The sequence below is a fragment of the Prionailurus bengalensis genome, chromosome D2, assembly GCF_016509475.1.
Source record: "Prionailurus bengalensis isolate Pbe53 chromosome D2, Fcat_Pben_1.1_paternal_pri, whole genome shotgun sequence".
Classification (NCBI taxonomy): Eukaryota; Metazoa; Chordata; class Mammalia; order Carnivora; family Felidae; genus Prionailurus; species Prionailurus bengalensis.
In genome coordinates this window covers 24,531,163-24,551,115 of record NC_057351.1, presented here as the reverse complement: position 1 = coordinate 24,551,115, position 19,953 = coordinate 24,531,163, and the positions used below count along the sequence as shown (strand labels likewise).

General features: G+C 36.7%; 1 protein-coding gene and 1 pseudogene across 1 annotated transcript in view; one reads left to right on the top strand and one right to left on the bottom strand.

Annotated features, from left to right (window-relative positions):
• Window positions 1-19,953, top strand: part of JMJD1C (jumonji domain containing 1C) — a 267,626-nt gene that overhangs the window by 108,552 nt on the left and 139,121 nt on the right.
• LOC122492802 lies at window positions 2,841-3,146 on the bottom strand (annotated as a pseudogene).

Here is a 19,953-nt window from a genome sequence, read left to right as displayed (position 1 = left end):
ACTGCCAGCACAGAGCCTGACACGAGGTTCAGCCCCATGAACTGTGAGATCATGACCTCAGCCAAAGTCAGATGCTTAACTGAGCCACCCAGGCAACACTGAACTTCACATTTTAATTACAGATCTGTATTAATCAAAAGAGTATGGTGCTGGTACAGAAATAGACATAGCAATCAATGGGACAGAAATAGGAAGCCCAGAAATAAACCCACACTTATTACGTGGTCAATTAACCCTTAACAAAGTACGCAAGAATATGCAGTGGGAAAAAGTCTCTTCAACAAATGGTATTGGAAAACCTGGAGAGCTGCATGCAAAAGAATGAAACTTGACCACTTTCTCACACCATACACAAAAATAAATTCCAAATGCATTAAGGACCTAAATACGAGACCAGAAGCCATAAAATCTAAAACACAGTAATGTCTCTGACACTGGCCATAACAACATTTTTCTAGATGTGTCACCTGAAGCAAGAGAAACAAAAGCAAAAACATATTATTGGGACTACATCCAATTAAAAAACTTCTGCACAGCAAAGGATATAACTAGCAAAACTAAAAAATGGGAGAAGATATTTGCAAATGACATATTTATAAAGGGTTAATATCCAAAATATGTAAGAAATTTATACAACTCAACACCCAAAACCATATAATCCAATTAAAAAAATGGGGAGAAGACATAAACAGAGATTTTTCCAAAGAAGACATCCAGATGGCCAATAGACACATGAAAAGATGCTCAGCATCACTCATCATCAGGGAAATGCAAATCGAAACAACCATGAGATATCACTTCACACTGGTAAGAATGGCTAAAATCAAAAACACAATAAACAAGTTTTGGTTATGATGTGGAGAAAAAGGAACCCTCTTGCCCTGTTGGGAATGCAAACTGGTATAGCCACTGTGTAAGACAGTATGGAGGTCCTTCAAAAAAGTAAAAATAGAATTACCGTATGATTCAGTAATTACACTACTGGGTATTTACCCAAAGAAAACAAAAAAGATAAATTGGAAAAAGTATAGACACTCTTGTGTTTACTGCAGCATTTTTTTACAGTAGCCAAATCAGGGAAGCAGCCCAAGTTGCACTGATGGATGAATGGATAAAGAAGTGATATATGTATACAATGGAATGTTGTTCAACCATAAAAAGAATGAAATCTTGCCATTTGCAACAATATGGATGGATTTAGAGTGTATAATGCTAATCACAATAAACCAGTCAGAGAAAGACACATTCCACATGATTTCACTCATGTATGGAATTTAAGAAACAAAAGAAACAAAGGAAAAAGAAACCAAGAGACAAACTCTTAACTATAGTGAACAAATGCATGGTTACCAGAGGGGAGTCAGGTGGTGGGATGGGTGAACTAAGTGAATGGGATTAAGAGCACACTTACCTTGATCACTGAGTAATGTATAGAATTATTGAATTTCTGTATTGTACATCTGAAACTAGTATAACACTGTATGTTTATACTGGGATTAAAAAAAAACAAACAAACAAACCTTGGGGCTCCTGGGTGGCTCAATCAGTTGAGCATCCGACTTCAACTCAGGTCATGACTTTGTGGTTTGTGAGTTTAAGCCCTGCATTGGACTTGTCCGTGCAGAGCCGGCTTCGGATCCTCTGTACCCCTCTTTCTCTGCCTCTCCCCTGTTCATGTTCTCTCTCTCAAAAATGAATAAACATTTATTTAAAAAAAAAACTTTTAGGGGCGCCTGGGTGGCTTAGTCGGTTGAGCGGCTGACTTCGGCTCGGGTCATGATCTCGCGGTCCGTGAGTTCGAGCCCCGCGTCGGGCTCTGTGCTGACAACTCAGAGCCTGGAGCCTGTTTCAGATTCTGTGTCTCCCTCTCTCTGACCCTCCCCTGTTCATGCTCTGTCTCTCTCTGTCTCAAAAATAAATAAACGTTAAAAAAATTTTTAAAAATAAAAAATAAAAAAAAATAAAAAAAACTTTTACTTTCTAATAGATGCAATTAATTAAATGAAATTAAATTTTTACTTCTGTATCTAACAACCTGACAAAATTTTCTTAACTTTCAACATGGAGGATATATCCATCTGCAAATAATGACAGTATTTCTTTTTTAGTCTCTTGTGTTATTAATATTTCTTTTTCTCTTTTTTCTTTCAATAATTTTGGACTACCATTTTATATTGAATAGATGTGATTGTGGGCTTCTTTATCATCATTAAAGTTGGTCTTTGCTGTAGATGTTCTTTATCAAGTTAAGGAAATTCTCTTTTCGTTTTGCTTGATTATTTTTATCATGAGTATGTGCTGAGTCGTATGGAATACTGCATCTGTTGACTGTATTTTTCCATGTATTAAAAAAAATTATATGTAATACTGTTTTCCTCCAACAAATTTATTAATTTTTTGAAAGGAATTTATTTTTAGAAGAAAAAACATAGGGCAGAGATGAATGGAATGGAAAATAAATACAAGATATTTTGCTAATATTTTAATAGCTACAACAAATTAGTACAGAGAATGCCCTGTACAAAACAACACAAAGTTTCAAAGATTGAAGTGTTCCTTTAATCAAGGTTGAAGATTTCAGGAACTGGTGTTGGGAGTTTAGGCTGTGGTCCTTGTTTTTGGATGGATCACTGGGTCTAGAATAGTCTATGCTTTTTTGTTTTAATTTTTTTTTAATGTTTATTTATTTTTGAGACAATGCCAGAGACAGAGTGCAAGCAGCGGAGGGGCAGACAGAGGGAGACACAGAATCTGAAACAGCCTCCAGGCTCTGAGCTGTCAGCCCAGAGCCCGACGCGGGGCTCGAACTCACGAACTATGAGATCATGACCTGAGCCGAAGTTGGACGCTTAACCGACTGAGCCACTCAGGTGCCCCTAGAATAGTCTATACTTTTAACCAGTTTTAAGAAAGACTATTTGGCCTTGATAGAAGTAGATGAAGTATTGGGTTTCATAGGTGAGGTAACTACCAAAGTTCCTCCCAACAATGTAGTGCCAGGTGGGGTTGAATTCTTATTACACTATTTCTTAATAGCCATATTTCTTAATATGGGCCACAACGCCCTTTTCTATATCCTATTTCTCCACTGTCTCAGGAGCATACCTCACAGAGTCCTGTTTCATCTCCTCCAACATATTGGCGATTTTTAATCATGGTTTTTCATTATTATGGTAGAGCAAGGACTGGCATATGCCTACAGTCCCTTGGAAGAGGGCCTGACAATGCCCAGACCATGAGACCACCCACTGTTGCTGTTGAAGACGTGGTGCATCTCTCACTATTGTACTATATTGAGTGACATTTATAACATTTTCTAAGAGTACTACCCCTAGATTTCTTGGGTTAACCCAAATCAGTTCTAATGAATGATCTTTTTTCATATTGTTGGCCTTAGATTGCCATTAACTTTTTTCAGGAATTTTTGCATCTGTAATCCTGAGATTGGCCGATAATTTTTCTCTTATATATGTTGTTGGCTTGCTTTTTGTCTGAAGGTTATGCATACTCAAAAGATGAGCTGAGAAATACTCTCCCCTTTTATTCTGGAAGATGTTTTAAGGATTGGAATTAAGTTTCTTGAAAGCATGGTAGAACTTAACTGTAAAGCCCTTTCAGCATTCAGGCTGAAGGAAAATCATTCCAGATAAAGGCATGTAAGTGCAGGAAGGAATGAAGAGTGTCAGAGGAGTTATAGATAAATATAAAGATATTTTATAAAATATAAAATTGAGGTAAATATGAATATAAAATGTAGGTAAATTTTAAAGTATTACCTTTAAGAAACTATTTACTGTGATCTATAGAGTTTAAATCATAAAAGTAAAACATATGACGATAATAGCACAGTGGGTGACAAGGAAGGTTAATAGGATTCAACTGCTATAAGTTGCATTATTTTTAAAATTATTAAACTGCTAATTATGGTAGGTAAAAATAATTCAGGAATTTTTTTCAATCTATTAGAGTAAACACCAAAATAGTTATTAAAATTGTATAACTTAAAAGTGAATAAAATAGGAAGTAAAATAGGAAAAAAAGTGGAACAATAAAACATCTGTTTAATTGAAAATGCATTTAAAAACAGGTAAACTGAGGGGCGCATGGGTGGCTGAGTTGGTTTAGTGTCCAACTTCTGCTCAGGTCATGATTTCTTGTCTCATGAGTTTGAGTCCCACATTGGGTTCTCTACTGTCAGCCCAGAGCCCCCTTTAGATACTCTGTCTTAATGCTCTCTCTGCCTTTGCATTGCTTGCTCGGTCTCTCTCTTTCTCTCTCTCTCTCTCTCAAAAATAAATAAACATTAAAAAAGAAGTAAACAGAGCAGATGGGACAGATAGGTAACAAATAATCAGATGGTAGACCTTCACCCATTTATACTAGTCATTGTATTACATTGAAATGGATTAAGCAGTTCAGTTAAAATCCATCGATAGGCAGACAAAATAAAAAACAAAACCCAACTCTGTGCTGTTTATTAGAGCTATACTTAAAATATAAAAGAGATTGAAAATAATACAGTGGAAAAAGGTAAACTATTCCAAGGCATCATTAAAAGTTGATATAATTATAGAACTATTCTACAAATACTCAAAGTAAGAATTATTATTAGAGATTTAGAGAAACATTACAATGTTAAAATGGTCAATTCAATAAGAAGATATAAGAACTCTAAATCTATATGCTTTCATTAAGATTAGCTTCAAATTCACTAATATAGAGACTGAAAAACTTAAAAGGATGTAGATAAAAATCCATGGTCACTCACGGCTTGTGAGTTCAAGCCCCGCATTGGGCTCTGTGCTGTCAGCTCAGAGCCTGGGGCCTATTTCCTTCTCTCTCCCCTCCCCTGCTCATGCTCTCTCGCTCTCTCGCTCTCTCTCTCTCTCTCTCAAAAATAAACATTAAAAAAATTAAAACAAAAACAAAGATTACAAGCGTTTTTAAATTATAAAATTTACTTTAGTATGAAATGATTAAATGTAGAGCCGTACAGTATTTGTGTTAAAAGGAACCAGAAGAAGTTTAAATTCAACTGCCTCTTTAGACAGATGAAGAAACTATCCTGCTATTGTATTTCCTCTGTACTCCTCTGCATTATGATTTTTCTCATATGAGAAAGTTATCATAGGTGTAAGGTAATTATCATAGGTAAGGTAATATCATATGTGTAAGGTAATTATTCTTAGGGATTTTAGAAGAGACAGAGAGGGTGCCAAAGTCACATTAGTTAAATATGGCCAAAGGCACCTTTCTTTCAGGAACATTAGGGTGGCTGGTTCTCTTACTAGTTTCTCTTGCTTATTAATTTTAAGAACTGTTAAAGCTTCTGCACAAATTAGGACATACGCATTCTAGGTTTATATGACTTTTTCTTTCTGTTTTTCTTTTTTGGAGTTGTTTTGTTTTGTTTTGTTTTTTGATTAGAGGCTGAAGTGAGTTTCCACCAAGGTGTCTCCAGGAAGCAGAGAGGCTACCCTCCCTCTACCCTTCAAAATAAACCGGGATAGCAGAAGTGATGATACTTTGAATATAAAGAGCCTGAGGGAGAGCTGTAAAAATGAGTCACAGAGGAGTCCACAGCACCACTGTGCTTGGTGTACTGTTCAGACAGGCTTTAAAGCATACTTGGCCCAACTTCCAAGAGGAAGGAGTTAAGAATAGAAGCACTAGGGAGGTAGCAGAGGATAAGTACTAATTAGCTGCCCTTTCCCTTCATTCCATCTAGTTGCAGAAAAGACAAATCTTTCCATTTAACCTTTATATCTTGTATTTTTTACATTGTCTTGTAAACTGAGACAATGGTATCTTCCTTTGCTAAAGTAGAAAAATATAGTAGAGAATGTAGTTCATCTCCTTGAAATAAGAGAGAACTAGAAATATGGTAGATAAATTTTATAATATACATGTAGTTCATCTCCTTGAAATAAGAGGGAACTAGAAATATGGTAGATAAATTTTATAATATACTTACTTTAGTGGTTTTAAATAGCAAGTGGAACTTTAAAGCATCCAAAGTTAATTCTCCCCATTATACTAGTCACCTGTTCACTGTAGATCTTCTTACCAGTTCTTTGTTAAAGTAGTGAAACCAACTAAGACAATTTTAAGCAGAAAAAGGACTTCAGTAAAGAACTTTGGAACACAGGTTCCCGGCAAGATCTGAGACCATGCTTGCAGACTGTGCAGGAACCAATATAGACAGGAAATCAGATCACGAAAGTGGTTCTGTGCTGGACAGAGGCACTATAGCAATACCATTAATGCTTATATAGCCATACATCTTGGTTTTTCTTGGTAATAATTGATGGTTCATTTCACTCTCAGAAATGTCCCAGTTTGGACAATAAATTACATAGTCACTATTCTGATGTTGGAACATTACTGCCTCTGGAAAGCAGATGAAGATACTCCTACTTCTTGGGATACCTGGGTGGCTCAGTCAGTTGAGCACCCAACTTTGGCCCAGGTCATGATCTCACAGCTCGTGAGTTCGAGCCTGTGTTGGGCTCTGTTCTGACAGCTTGGATTCTGTGTCTACCTCTCTTTCTGCCCCTCCCCTGCTCTCGCTTTCTCTCTCTCTCTCTCTCTCTCTCTCTCTCTCTCTCTCTCTCTCTGTCTCTCTCTCTCTCTCTCCCCCCAAAATAAACAAAACAACAAAAAAAGATACTTTTACTTCCAGTACCCTTGCCAGCATTGACTTTACTTGTCCTTTGCTTCTTGCTACAGGCTTTAGATTCAAATTCTGGGGCAGATTTGTCTGAACGATAGACTTAGTTGCTAAGGAGTCTGGAAATGTATTGGCATTTTCCAGTTTCTATAGGTGAGAGACTGCCTGAAAAGGTAGGGGTTTCTCCCAAAATAAGAGTTTCATAATCTAGACATTCAAAGAATGCAGATATTGAGTGTATTATGTTTCAGTGATTGTCCCATTTTACTTTGTCCCATTTTTTACATACCTTTCCTTTGGTATGTTCATTGCTGTCCTCTTCCTGTGGGGCTGTCTAGATCTGTTAAGCAGTTATCAAAGTGAGTTATGTATCTGTTCAAAGAGAATGTTACTGAAAGTATAAACTAGTTTTTTTGTTCTTAATTTTGTTTTTCCTATAAGCAAGGAGACTCCACTGGGATGAAGGAAATAATATTTGCCCATTCTCATGTCTTAATTATGTGAAAATATAACTGGTCCCACTATAAAAGATAGAGAATTTAGCTTAATAAAAAGCTAAAACATCAAAAGATTATTTCTTCAAATTTTTTAAGTTTATGGAGTTAGTGTAGCATATGTAGTCAACTCGTAAGCATCTCTAAAATTATGCCATTACATCTGGGTCTATCTTGGCAATACATACTTAAATTGTATCTGAATAACCTTTAGAAAAACTCTAGGGGCGCCTGGGTGGCGCAGTCGGTTAAGCGTCCGACTTCAGCCAGGTCACGATCTTGCGGTCCGTGAGTTTGAGCCCCGCGTCAGGCTCTGGGCTGATGGCTCAGAGCCTGGAGCCTGTTTCCGATTCTGTGTCTCCCTCTCTCTCTGCCCCTCCCCGTTCATGCTCTGTCTCTTTCTGTCCCAAAAATAAATAAACGTTGAAAAAAAAAATTTAAAAAAAAATTAAAAAAAAAAGAAAAACTCTAAACTCCCAATCATATTTATATCTGTTTTAAAGAGTTCCAAATAAGCTTTTTAGAAATAGTATTTCTGGGGGCGTGTGGGTGGCTCCATTGTGACTCTTCATTTTGGCTCAGGTCACGATCTCAGAGTTTGTGAGTCTGAGCCTTGCATTGGGATCTATGCTGCCAATGTGGAGCCTGCTTGGGATTCTCCTTCTCCCTCCCCCTCTCCCTCCCCCTCTCCCTCCGCCTCCCCCTCCCGTACTTCCTGTCCCCCTCTCTCCCTCCCCCTCCCCTCCCCCCCTCCCCCCCTCTATCTCTTTGTCCCTTCCTGGCACTGTTCATTTCTTTTGGTTTAGAATTTTTGCCTGGATAGAAAGAACACTTGGGTTAGTTGTAAGATAACATGTACTTTATAAACCTTATGAGTTTATATATCTTTTAAACTCTATCAGTTTGTACCAGTTTCATTGGAAGTTGTTATGATTAAGTAAAATAATGAGTGTGTAGATTTGTTTTTTAGATTATCAAATACTTTTTAAATGGGAAGTATTTCCTTACTTAGTAATAAAACCTGCAGAATGTCACTAAGTATACTTTGTGTCTAGGAAGACAGGGCAGATGCCTCTGGCTCATCTGCTTTCTGTTCTTCCTGTAGCTAAATGAATGAACCAAAGCAGGAAAGAGACTTGAATAAAGGATGGCCCAGGGAACAGCTTTGCCACTGTAAGGGGAATACTATAAGAAAGAAGGTGGGGGCACCTGACTGGCTTAATAGGTAGAGCATGTAACTCTTGATTTCAGGTTGTGAATTCACAACCCCACACTGGCCGTAGAACTTACTAAAAAAACCAAACAAACAAACAAAAAAAGATAGTGGATTTTCTACGACTTTACAAAGCATCTCAGAAGGATATGAAAACTAAGGGGTTAGGATCTAATGCAGTGGTCACTAATTAGGAATTAGCTTTTCTAAGGTCCTCTTAGCATTCTTCTGTTGTGGGGCTCTTCTTGTGTGAATTCTCAGGGCCTCCTAACAGAGGATTTGTGTAAAACCAAGGAATCATGGTAACATCTTGATGATCACATTAAAACACATTGTGCTGAGAACTTTTATGGTATTTGTCCTTTGTATTCTAACCATTATGATTCAAATTGAATTTTTCATTCTTTTCCTTTTCCTTTTTTTTTTGTTTTTTTTTGTTTTTTGTGCCCTAGATTTTATTAAATATCCCAGGAAGTAGCTCTAGGAATAAGATTCTTTCAGATTTCTTCCTCACATACATGCCTTCTACTTCCTTCCCCCCAGCAACACATAAAGTTGTTCTTTCCTCCATGTTTCTTTACTGGGAAGAGCAGTGATTCAGAACTTTTCAGTTCTAGATGAGGTTTGAAATATAAGCAAAGTAAACATTACTGAGGTTAAAAATTTTAGAGGCAGGGTGCCTGGATAGCTCAGTCGGTTAAGCACCTGACTCTTGGTTTCTGCTCAAGTCATGATCTCAGGGTTGGTGAGTTCAAGCCCCACATTGGGCTCTGCACTGACAGCATGGACCCTGCTTGGGATTCTCTCTTTGCCTGTCTCTCTCTGTTCCTTCTTGCCTTGTGCTCTCTCTCTCTCAAGAAAAAAAAAAAAAAAAGAAATTTTTTTCAAATTTAGAAGCATATGTGCAGTACCATAATATCTTACCTGATCTTAAAAATGAAGTTGAGGGGAGCCTGGGGGGCTCAGTCATTTAAGCATTTGAGTTCAACTCAGGTCATGATCTCATGGTCGTGAGTTTGAGTCCTGCATTGAGTGAGCTTGAGCCCCATTTGCGTGAACCCCACCTCTCTCTCTCCCTCCTTGTCTCTCTCTCTCTGCCCTTCACTCACTTGTGCCTTCTCTCTTGAAAGAAAGAAAGAAAGAAAGAAAGAAAGAAAGAAAGAAAGAAAGAAAGAAATCTTTAAAGAAAATCAAGTTGAAAGGCATTATATAGTAGTAACTTGTAAACTTGGTAAGTACATAGTTACGTAAACCCAGATGCCTAGATTTGATTCTACTCTTATATGCTTACTAAAGACGTTAACATGGTTTAGATATTTCTATCCATTATTTTTCCAAACAATTATAATGGTTCAAATTGCATGTCACAATCAAAATGCCAGCTTTCAAGAGGAATTGTATTTAGAATTAAGTGTCCTTTTAACTGAATATTAAGTAGAATATTTGGTTTTATACAGTACTGTAAAGGCCTTTCTTGTATTTCATTGTTCTCACAACTAGATAATCATCATTTTTGGATAAGTATCCAGTTGGTTGTCTTATAAATTTTATTTTCAAGGTTGAAGCTACCTAGAACAGCAGTCTCTGATAGCAACATTTAGAGGCACTTTCTCAGACTGCTGTACTGACCTTATCCTCTGTGAGGTAGTGTCTCCATTTTTCTGGGTCAGTTCTTTTTGTGAAGGACTAGAACTCCTTAGCCTAGGGAACAAGACTTGAAAACAAAAGAAACCACAGTTTTAAAAAAAGATCCTGGATTGTATGCTTAGCATATATAATTATAGGTTATAGTAACCTGTGTTAATTACTATTTTTATGCAGGAAATAGAAAATTGATACAATTTGATTTATTAAAGTGGTGAAAGCTAAGTTAAATTTTTTTCCTTATTGTAAAAAGAGGAAAGTCTGTCTTTTTTTTTAAAAAAAACAAAACTTGTTTGAACACAAATTTATATTCAGAAGGAATAGCAAAGACCATGTTTCATTTCTCCTTTATTAAAACTTTTGATGCCAATAAATCAAATTTAATGGTACTGAAAAAGTGATATATGTTTAACAGTAATGGAATATATTTATTACCTTTTATTGGGTCAGCATCTAATGTATTCTGTGGCTATACTTTTACATCAGTATTGTCTGTGAAGGCTTTTTAAGGGTGCTGTGAATCACTGAAGTTCCTTCCTTTGCTTTTTATCAGTTACAAAATAGGCTCTCATTTTCATACATTTTTTAATTAAAAGAAATTTTTTTTTAACATTTATTTATTTTTGAGAGAGAGACAGCATGCAAGTGGGGGAGGGGCAGAGAGAGAGAGGGAGACACAGAATCTGAAGTAGGCTCCAGATTCTGAGCTGTCAGCCTAAGGCCGGATGTGGAGCTCAAACTCACAAGCTGTGAGACCCTGACTGGAGCTGAAGGTGGCTGCTTAATCGACTGAGCAACCCAGGTGCCCCTTAACACATTTTTTTAGTTGTCTTGAGGAATGGCTTTGTGAGTTCATTTTGGTATTTGACTTTAGAAAATTTTGTCTATCTTTATAAATTAATTTTGCTGAAAAAAGTTGTACTTAAATATCTAAAATTCAACTGAGAAAAGACATCAAGGTGAAGTGACCTTTATACTTCATTTGCAAGAATTGAAAAACTCTGAGACAAAATTGTGAGTGCTCAAATGAAAAGATTGTCAAGAAACATTTCCTCATTTTTAGAGCAGGGTAATTGTATTCTTAATACTCTTAAGTTTCTGCCTCCTAATTGTCTGGTGATACAACTAAGTGGGAAATTTTTGCAGGGCGGATGGTAGTTGCATTTTTATTCATTGAGATTTGTCCTTAGGAGAAATTTCTAATAGCAGTATTTTGCCTTTCACATATGCAGGAAAGGGAGTACAGATACTGTGTTTTAGCTTTAAAAACTGTATAATGTGAATCATTATTTCAAAAAAATTTGTCCTACCTTTTAAGGTCAGTAGTTTATCAGTTTCTGTATAGATGGTAAATGCTAAGTTTCCTAAACCTTGTGAAATGTAATTAAAATATGTGTTTCTACATATTGTCTGTTTTTTTTTTGTTTGTTTTTATTTTTTATTTTTAAAAAAAAATTTTTTTTTCAACGTTTATTTATTTTTGGGACAGAGAGAGACAGAGCATGATCGGGGGAGGGGCAGAGAGAGAGGGAGACACAGAATCTGAAACAGGCTCCAGGCTCTGAGCCATCAGCCCAGAGCCCGACGCGGGGCTCGAACTCCCGGACCGCGAGATCGTGACCTGGCCGAAGTCGGACGCTTAACCGACTGCGCCACCCAGGCGCCCCTACATATTGTCTGTTTAAATTTCTTAAATGTAACCAAAATCAGTGCCTCAAATTAATTAAATTAAAACAACCTCTTTTAGCAAAGTTAAAATGTACCAAAACTGGATTAAACATTTTGATATGATTCTATTGTTTAGCCATTTATTAGATTGTGTTTCATGGTAAGCACATGTTATGTATTTGGAATAGAAAGATGCAAAAGTATGCATCCATGCCCTCAGGAGATACACAGTTTAGAAGGGAAAACATTTAGTTTTAGGTGAAAATTATTCCTATATTTATGTACTTTTGTATATATGTGTGTGTTGACTTTCAATTTTGTAAAGAAAAAATTATATCTCATATGAAACAGCCATGACATTAAGCCTTTACCAATAAAAATATAGAAATAAAGCCAACACTTAATGTTATACCTTTCCACAAATATAATATTAAGTCATTTATGAAAATTTCCATATAGGTATTTGTAATAAATTTGGAGCAGAAACTTTTCTTTTCCTATAAGTATTTCATTTTATTTTTTATTATGAAAATTTTTGAATATACACAAAAGCAAAAGCTATCAGAGTACTTTTTCCTTAAGCTTCTCAAATCTGTTTGTTTATTGGTGTTTGCCTAGATATCTCAGCATTTTCATTACTTTCTTAAAAATTTCAGAATGCTTTAAAAAAAAAACAACTTGGTTTAAAGATCATGGACAGCAAAATAAAAATCGGAAACCTGGAATCTCTAGTGGATCTTTCCTTAATTTTGTGATTAAGACCAAATCATTTATCTTTTGTAAGCTTTTTGAGCTGTGTGTGTGTGTGTGTGTGTGTGTGTGTGTGTGTGAGCTTCTTAGAATATAGCTAGCCCAAAATTTATTCTTGTAAGGCACTAAAAGACTTTAGGTACCTGGGGGAAAAGTATATACACACATACATGTAGACATATTTATATCTGTCTGTCTTCTGGCAATGAAGTAGCTTTCCATTTGTTCCACCCTTTTACAAATTAGGTTACAGTTGATGAAACTGTAGTTATATAGGCTTATGTAAATTCATGAAACATGGTAGTGGCATGAAGATGAAGCATCTTTTTGTAGACATGTGTCTTGGCTCTAGATATTACTGTATTCTTCTAAAGTTTGTCCTTTTTCAGGTTGGATGCTCCCTGGTTCTTTTAAGGAATCACTACATAAATTAGTACAGTGATTCCTAACCAATTGCTGTCGTGTTTAGGTTTTTTTTTCTAATTTTTTTTAACCTTTATTTTTGAGAGAGAGAGAGAGAGAGAGAGCGAGAAAGAGAGGGAGTGTGAGGGAGTAGGGGCAGAGAGGGAGACATAGAATCCAAAGCGGGCTCCAGGCTCTGGGTTGTCAGCACAGAGCCCAATGCAAGGGCTCAAACTCAGGAACTATGAGATCGTGACCTGAGCTGAAGTTGGACGCTTAACTGACTGAGCCATCCAGGCACCCCAGTGTTTAATTCTCTTTAAACAGAACTTTCAATGGGTTGTTACACTCCTTTGAAACCTTCAGATTTCTACCTAGTGCCTTCTCTGTCAATTACAGACTTCTTTTCTTAGTTGTCATTCATTCGTGTTACCCGTTGTTCTCTCATATGATCATTCACTATATGAAATAATGTTGCTTTAGTTGCACCAGAATGTATAATACATCTTTTCCTTCTTATATATTGCTGTTATTATTGAAAATAATTTTTTGCAATTCAGTAAATAGCTATAGTGTAACTAACTTAGCAGTTAATATGTACAAGCTACATGGGATGAGCACACTTACAGTGTGTTAATCTACATCGAATACATACTGAAGTGATGGGGACAGCTGTAATATATGGCTCTAAAAACTTGGAAATATGATAGTTCTCTGAGATGTAAACTAATATAATTCATCCTAACAAGGATTATACTTAACGGTCTCTGCAATCAGCAAAATATTTTATGTAAATTAACTTATTTGTTATGTAAATGAACTGTCAAAAAAATACTCTGGGGATTTAGGAGATAGGCCTAAAATGAAATCAGAATTTACTAAGTAGATATGTTATCTAATCAGTTGTACTTGCTCCTATTTAGAGATTGGAAGAGAAAAAACTGTTAAGCTTAGGTTATAATAGAATCAGACAGGGGAAATACAAAGAGCCAAAGTTGACATTGCCCATCCAAGTACTGTCTGCCGTAAATGATACCCTATGTTACTATTGTGGCTGATTATCCCCCTATTTTACATCATTCATGTTTATCAAGTAAAAAATTTTTATTATAATTTGCTTTCTTAAGTAGCTTTTCTTTTTTTTTTATGTTTATTTATTTTACTTTGAGAGAGATAATGAGAGAGGAAGGGAGAATCAGGACTTAATTTCACAAGGCATAAGATAATGATCTGAGCCATGATCCATCACTTAACTGACTGAGCCACCCAAACACCCTAAGCTTTTCTTTTTTTAATGTTTATTTATTTTGAGAGAGAGAGAAAATCCCAAGCAGGCTCCATGCTCAGATTGGAGCCCAATGAGCCTGACTCGGGGCTGGATCTCATGACAGTGAGATCATGACCTGAGCTGAAATCAAGAGTCAGATACTTAACCAAGTGAGCCATTCAGGCACCCCTCTTAAGTAACTTTTCTAAGGAAGAGATCATACTATTGCTTATCCATGTATTCCATAGTAACTGAGAGCTAATGTTAATCATTTTTAAATAATAAATTTACATTGTTTTATATGTAACTGTTAACAAGCTTAATTAATGTCTGCCCCTAAGTAGTCTCAGTGTGCTTATAAGAACACATTTGAGTTTGTAACACTGAGAATTATACTCTGCATTTTGGTCAGTTTGCTGGGATAAAGACCTATGAAGGCTCAGGCAGATAGCCAGCTGGTGTTACATGGTAAAAATAAGTGTTTGGTTTGCAACCCTAAAATTTGTACAGAACCACAGAAGACCCCAAATAGCAAAAGCAATCTTGAAAAAGCAAAGCAAAGCTAGAGGCATCACAATTCTGGACTTCAGGTTACATTGCAAAGCTATAGTAATAAAAACAGTATAATCCTGACACAAAAATAGACCCATAGAACAGAATAGAAAACTGAGAAATAAACCCATAATTATATGGTCAGTTAATCCTCGACAAAGCAGGAAAGAATATCTGATGGAAGAAAAGACAACCTCTTCAACAAATGGTGCTGGGAAAACTGGACTATCTTCTTACACCACATGCAACAGTAAATCCAAAATGGATTAGAGGTGCCTGGGTAGCTTAGTTGGTTAAACATCTGAGTTCAGCTCAGGTCATGATCTCATGGTTTGTTGAGTGGGTTCAAGCCCCTCATGGGACTGTCTGCTCTCTGCACAGAGCCCACTTTGGATCCTCTATCCCCCCTCTCTCACTGCCTCTCCCCCACGCATGTGTGTGCACTGTCTCCCTGCATTTCCACCCCCCCCCCCCAAATAACATAAACATTTGAAAAAGTGGAATAAACACCTAAATGTGAGAGGTGTCTGGCTGGCCTAGTTGGAAGAGCATGTGACTCTTGATCTCAGGGTTTGAATCTCACATTGTGTGTAGAGATTACTTAAAAAAATAAATAAATAGATAAAAATTAAAAAATAAAAAAAAAGACCTACTAAATGTGAGACATGAAACCATAGAAATCCTAGAAGAGAATATAGGAAAACTTCTTTGGCATTGACCCTAGCAACTTTTTTCTAGATATGTCTCCTGAGGAAGGGAAACAAAAGTAAAAATAAACTATTGGGACTACATCAAAATAAAAAAATTCTGCACAGTGAAGGAAACAATCAGTAAAACTAAAAAGCAACCTACAGAATGGGAGAAGGTATTTGTCAATGACATAGCCAATAAAGGCTTAGTATCCAAAATAATAAAGAACTTAAAAATCTCAACAGAAAACAAAGAATCCAGTTAAAAATGAACAGAAGACTGACTTTGGCTCAGGTCATGATCTCGCAGTTCATGAGTTCAAGCCCTGCATCGGGCTTTGTGCTGACAGCTCAGAGCCTGAAGCCTGCCTCAGATTCAGTGTCTTCCTCTCTCTCATTTCCTCCCCTACTCACCCCTTGATTTTGGCTTAGGTCATGTTCTTGTGGTTTGTGAGTTCGAGCCCCATGTTAGGCTCTGCGCTAACATCACAGAGCCTGCCTTAGCTTCTCTCTACCCCACCTCATCCCCCACCCCTCAAAAATAAATTAAAAATATTAAAAAAAATTTTTTTAATGAATATACTAGATGGTGTTATTTGAGGACATACAAGATAGTTTATTTGAAAATTGAGTATGTATAACATGGTTCATCTTATGTAGTAAGCTTAATAAAATGCAGACGTTATTGTCTAGATGATAAAAGCATTTATTCATTCCTTTTGACTAATTTATATTATTGTTTATAAAAATTTTCAAAAAGGAAAAAGGCTATTATCTCATTTTATATAACATCTAAGTATGCCAAGATATACGAGAGGTTATTTTTATTTTTTTTTTTTGTTCCTAACCTTTTTATACTCAGTGTGATTTCTGTTTTATGAATGAATAATATTTTTTTCCAACTTGTGCTTCAGGACACACGAGTGTAATCTCTAGGCTTAGTTTGTGTGGCCAGCATGCTTCCCTGTGTTTGGCTCTGACACCTGTCCTTCATGAGTAGGAGTACAATTTTCTGATTACCCTTTCTTTTTACTCTCATCACAACCCTACTTAGGTCTTACCCAAGTAGCCATTTCTGTCCTGTTCTTCCATCAGTATTACCTAATTTTCATATCCATTAAATTTTCATATATATAAAATATATTTTTCAAAACCCTTTTCTCCATTAGGAATATCATACCATTTTTTTTTGACTGGGTATGGAAACACCTCATATATTCTGTTCTGGACTGTGCTGTGACAAATATAGAAATTTTTAACAGTTTCAATAAATGTAAAGGTGAGGAAACACCTAAAGTAAAAAAAAAAAAAAAAAAAAAAGGAAAGAAAAATCACAAAAAACTAAAGTATCCTGACTTTAGGTTCTTGTAATTTGTAGTTTAGAATCTAGCAACTTAAATTTTTTTTTTAAACGTTTATTCATTTTTGTGAGACAGAGACCCAGCATGAGTGGGAGAGGGGCAGAGAGAGAGGGAAACACAGAATCTGAAGCAGGCTGCAGGCTGTAAGCTGTCAGCACAGAGCCCAATGCAGGCCTTGAAGTCACAAGCCCTGAGATCATGACCTGAAGTCAGACACTTAACTGACTGAGCCACCCAGGTGCCCCGAGAATCTAGCAACTTTAAAATCTTCATACGAAGTAGTGGGAGTTCCTTCCCCTATGCTATTTTCTGTGGCTTCTTCCCGGAATACTGTCGACTTTGGTATATACCTCCTAAGCAAGAGATTGGAGGGAGGTTTCTTCTTACAGAAATTATAGTTTTTCAGAGAAGAAATACTCTGACCCTTAGGAGCCCTTCACTACAACAGTCAGCATTTACCTAGTCATTTTTGGTGAGGCTGACACCCACTCATTTTCCAGCCAGAGTTTTCATTTCTCTTTAATATAAATTAATAGTGAAGAGTGCTCGATACTTGAAAAGAGCTTCCCAACATGAGGGCATACAAACAAGGGGGAAAAAATGATACCCAAGAAATTGCAAGGAATAGTTATGAAAACTTAAGGGGAAAAAATCTAATATACTCAAGAGATGAGAAAATATTTTATCATTAAAAAGAATGTTCACATTCTTACAAAGATGTTCAAGTTGTGTGACTGTTGGCTCCCTTACCCAAGATCAGCTTCAGTAGTCTTATAAAGAAAACTAAAGGTTTAGAACATATAGCGAGAAGCTTCTAAGATGGTGGAAGAGTTTTGAGTGGGTGTATGGGATGGGAGTTTTGTTTGAGGGCTAGAAGCAACTTACTTTGGCTTTGCGAAGAAAAATTGAAAATGAACTATTGGAGTTCTGCTCTTGCTTCTCCCCATTAAACCCAAATTGCCTAATCATTCCATATCTGCAGTGTCTCAGAACCCTTGTCCTTGTATCCTCAGGAAATGAAATCAGGATGGTGTACTTTGCCTCTTAGGGGATGAGAGAGAGGGATGGACTGTTGCTTCCTTACCTCATGCCCACCACATTCCTAGTACTGATAAATTATAGTCTGAAGAGAATCTCCCTTGCATGACATTTTTTCCTGTGAACAAAGAGTGAAGCTCCCTTCCTAAGGAATGGGTTTTTGTTTTTTGTTTTCTTTAGATTTTATTTTTTAAGTAGTCTCTATATCCAGCGTTCAACGTAACTTGAACTTACAAAGCCAGAATCAAGAGTCACATGCATGGGGCACCTGGGTGGCTCAGTTGGTTGGGCGTCCAACTTCAGCCTAGGTCATGATCTCGTTGGAGTTCTGGCCCCACTGTGGGCTCTGTGCTGACAGCTTGGAGCCTGGAGCCTGTTTCGGATTCTGTGTCTCCCTCTCTCTTTCTGCTCCTCCCCCACTCACACTCTGTCTCTCTCTCTCTCAAAAATAAATAAACATTTAAAAAAAAAAAAAAGTCACATGCTCTGCAGACCAAGCCAGCCAGGTGACCCGCAAGGAATTGTTTTTTGAAAAAAAGAGGAGAGATTAACTGTAGTTTTCTGCTGCCTAAAACTCTTTACCTTAGGTGTTTGCCACTTCAACATCCTGAGCTCACTGGGGCTGACAAGTGATCTGGCATTGTCCCATATGCATTGTTTGAGTGAGTTTTCTTAGAAGAAAATGAGCACAGGGGCGCCTGGGTGGCGCAGTCGGTTAAGCGTCCGACTTCAGCCAGGTCACGATCTCGCGGTCCGTGAGTTCGAGCCCCGCGTCAGGCTCTGGGCTGATGGCTTGGAGCCTGGAGCCTGTTTCCGATTCTGTGTCTCCCTCTCTCTCTGCCCCTCCCCCGTTCATGCTCTGTCTCTCTCTGTCCCAAAAATAAAATAAAAAACGTTGAAAAAAAAAATTAAAAAAAAAAAAAAGAAAATGAGCACATAGGCCAAAATAATAAGATATTTCAAAGAAAAGAAAAATAGTGTATTCAGTTACAGATTCAATTCATAGTAGAAATACAAAAATAGATTGAGAATATAAAATTATCCTAATACTTATGCTAAAAAAATTGGGGAAGAAAGATTAACAATATAAAATAAGAAAATATAAGGGAGGAAAAGTTATTCAATATAAGAAACATAATAGCTGACATGAATACAAACAATAGGATAAATAACAGAATAAATCCTTTGAAGAGCAAAAGTATTAACATCCAGATGATAGGAATCTGAGGAGGGAGAAAAAAAGTGATCAGAAAATACGTGAAGGAATAAAGGGGATAGAGTTTCTAGAATTAGAGTGGCAGGGAAGGAAGGGATGAGTATTTTCAGGTAAAAAAAAGGCCCACAAAGAGTCAAGGGAGAGAGAAGGAAAATCCCACAATACACATTAAATGTAAAACTTCCAAAGGGAAAGAAAAATCTGAAGCCTTCCAGAGATGAGAAAGAAGTCACAAAGAAATGAAAAATTGATTTATGTCACATTTTCAAACAGCAACTATGAATGCAAGCAGAAAATGCATTGGTATTTTTAAAAATTTGAAGGAAAGAGCTTGGAATTTTTTTATACATCCAAACTGTCATTCAGATATAAAGACAAATGCTGAAAAAGATAGATGAAGTAAAGGTAATAAAACACGTTGGTAAAGTTTTGTTTTCTTCCTTAAAAAAAAAAAAAAAGTAGCTAATACCAAAGAATAGAGAGATATGTTCATACTAATCCTAAAATAAAAGCCTAGTTAGTTCTTTTTATTTTTATTTTTTTAACGTTTATTTTTAAGACCGAGAGAGAGCATGAACGGGGGACCGGCAGAGAGAGAGGGAGACACAGAATCTGAAACAGGCTCCAGGCTCTGAGCAGTCAGCACAGAGCCCGACGCGGGGCTCGAACTCATGGACCGCGAGATCATGACCCGAGCCGAAGCCGGACGGACGCTTAACCGACTGAGCCACCCAGGCGTCCCTAGTTAGTTCTTTTTAAACTACATTGAAGGAATATTTAAAAATTTATTTCAGTTTCACACCTAACTTTTATATATTATAACAAATTATGTGTTGATGTCCCAACGATATCAAACTGGTGTAAAAATTTTTAGATGTATATTCTTAGTTCCTGTAGTTTATGGACAAGTAACAGGCTATTCAACAGGCAAACTGTCAGCAGAAACAGATGCAAGTAATGGCAGAAACGAAGGAAGTGGCAAACCAAGA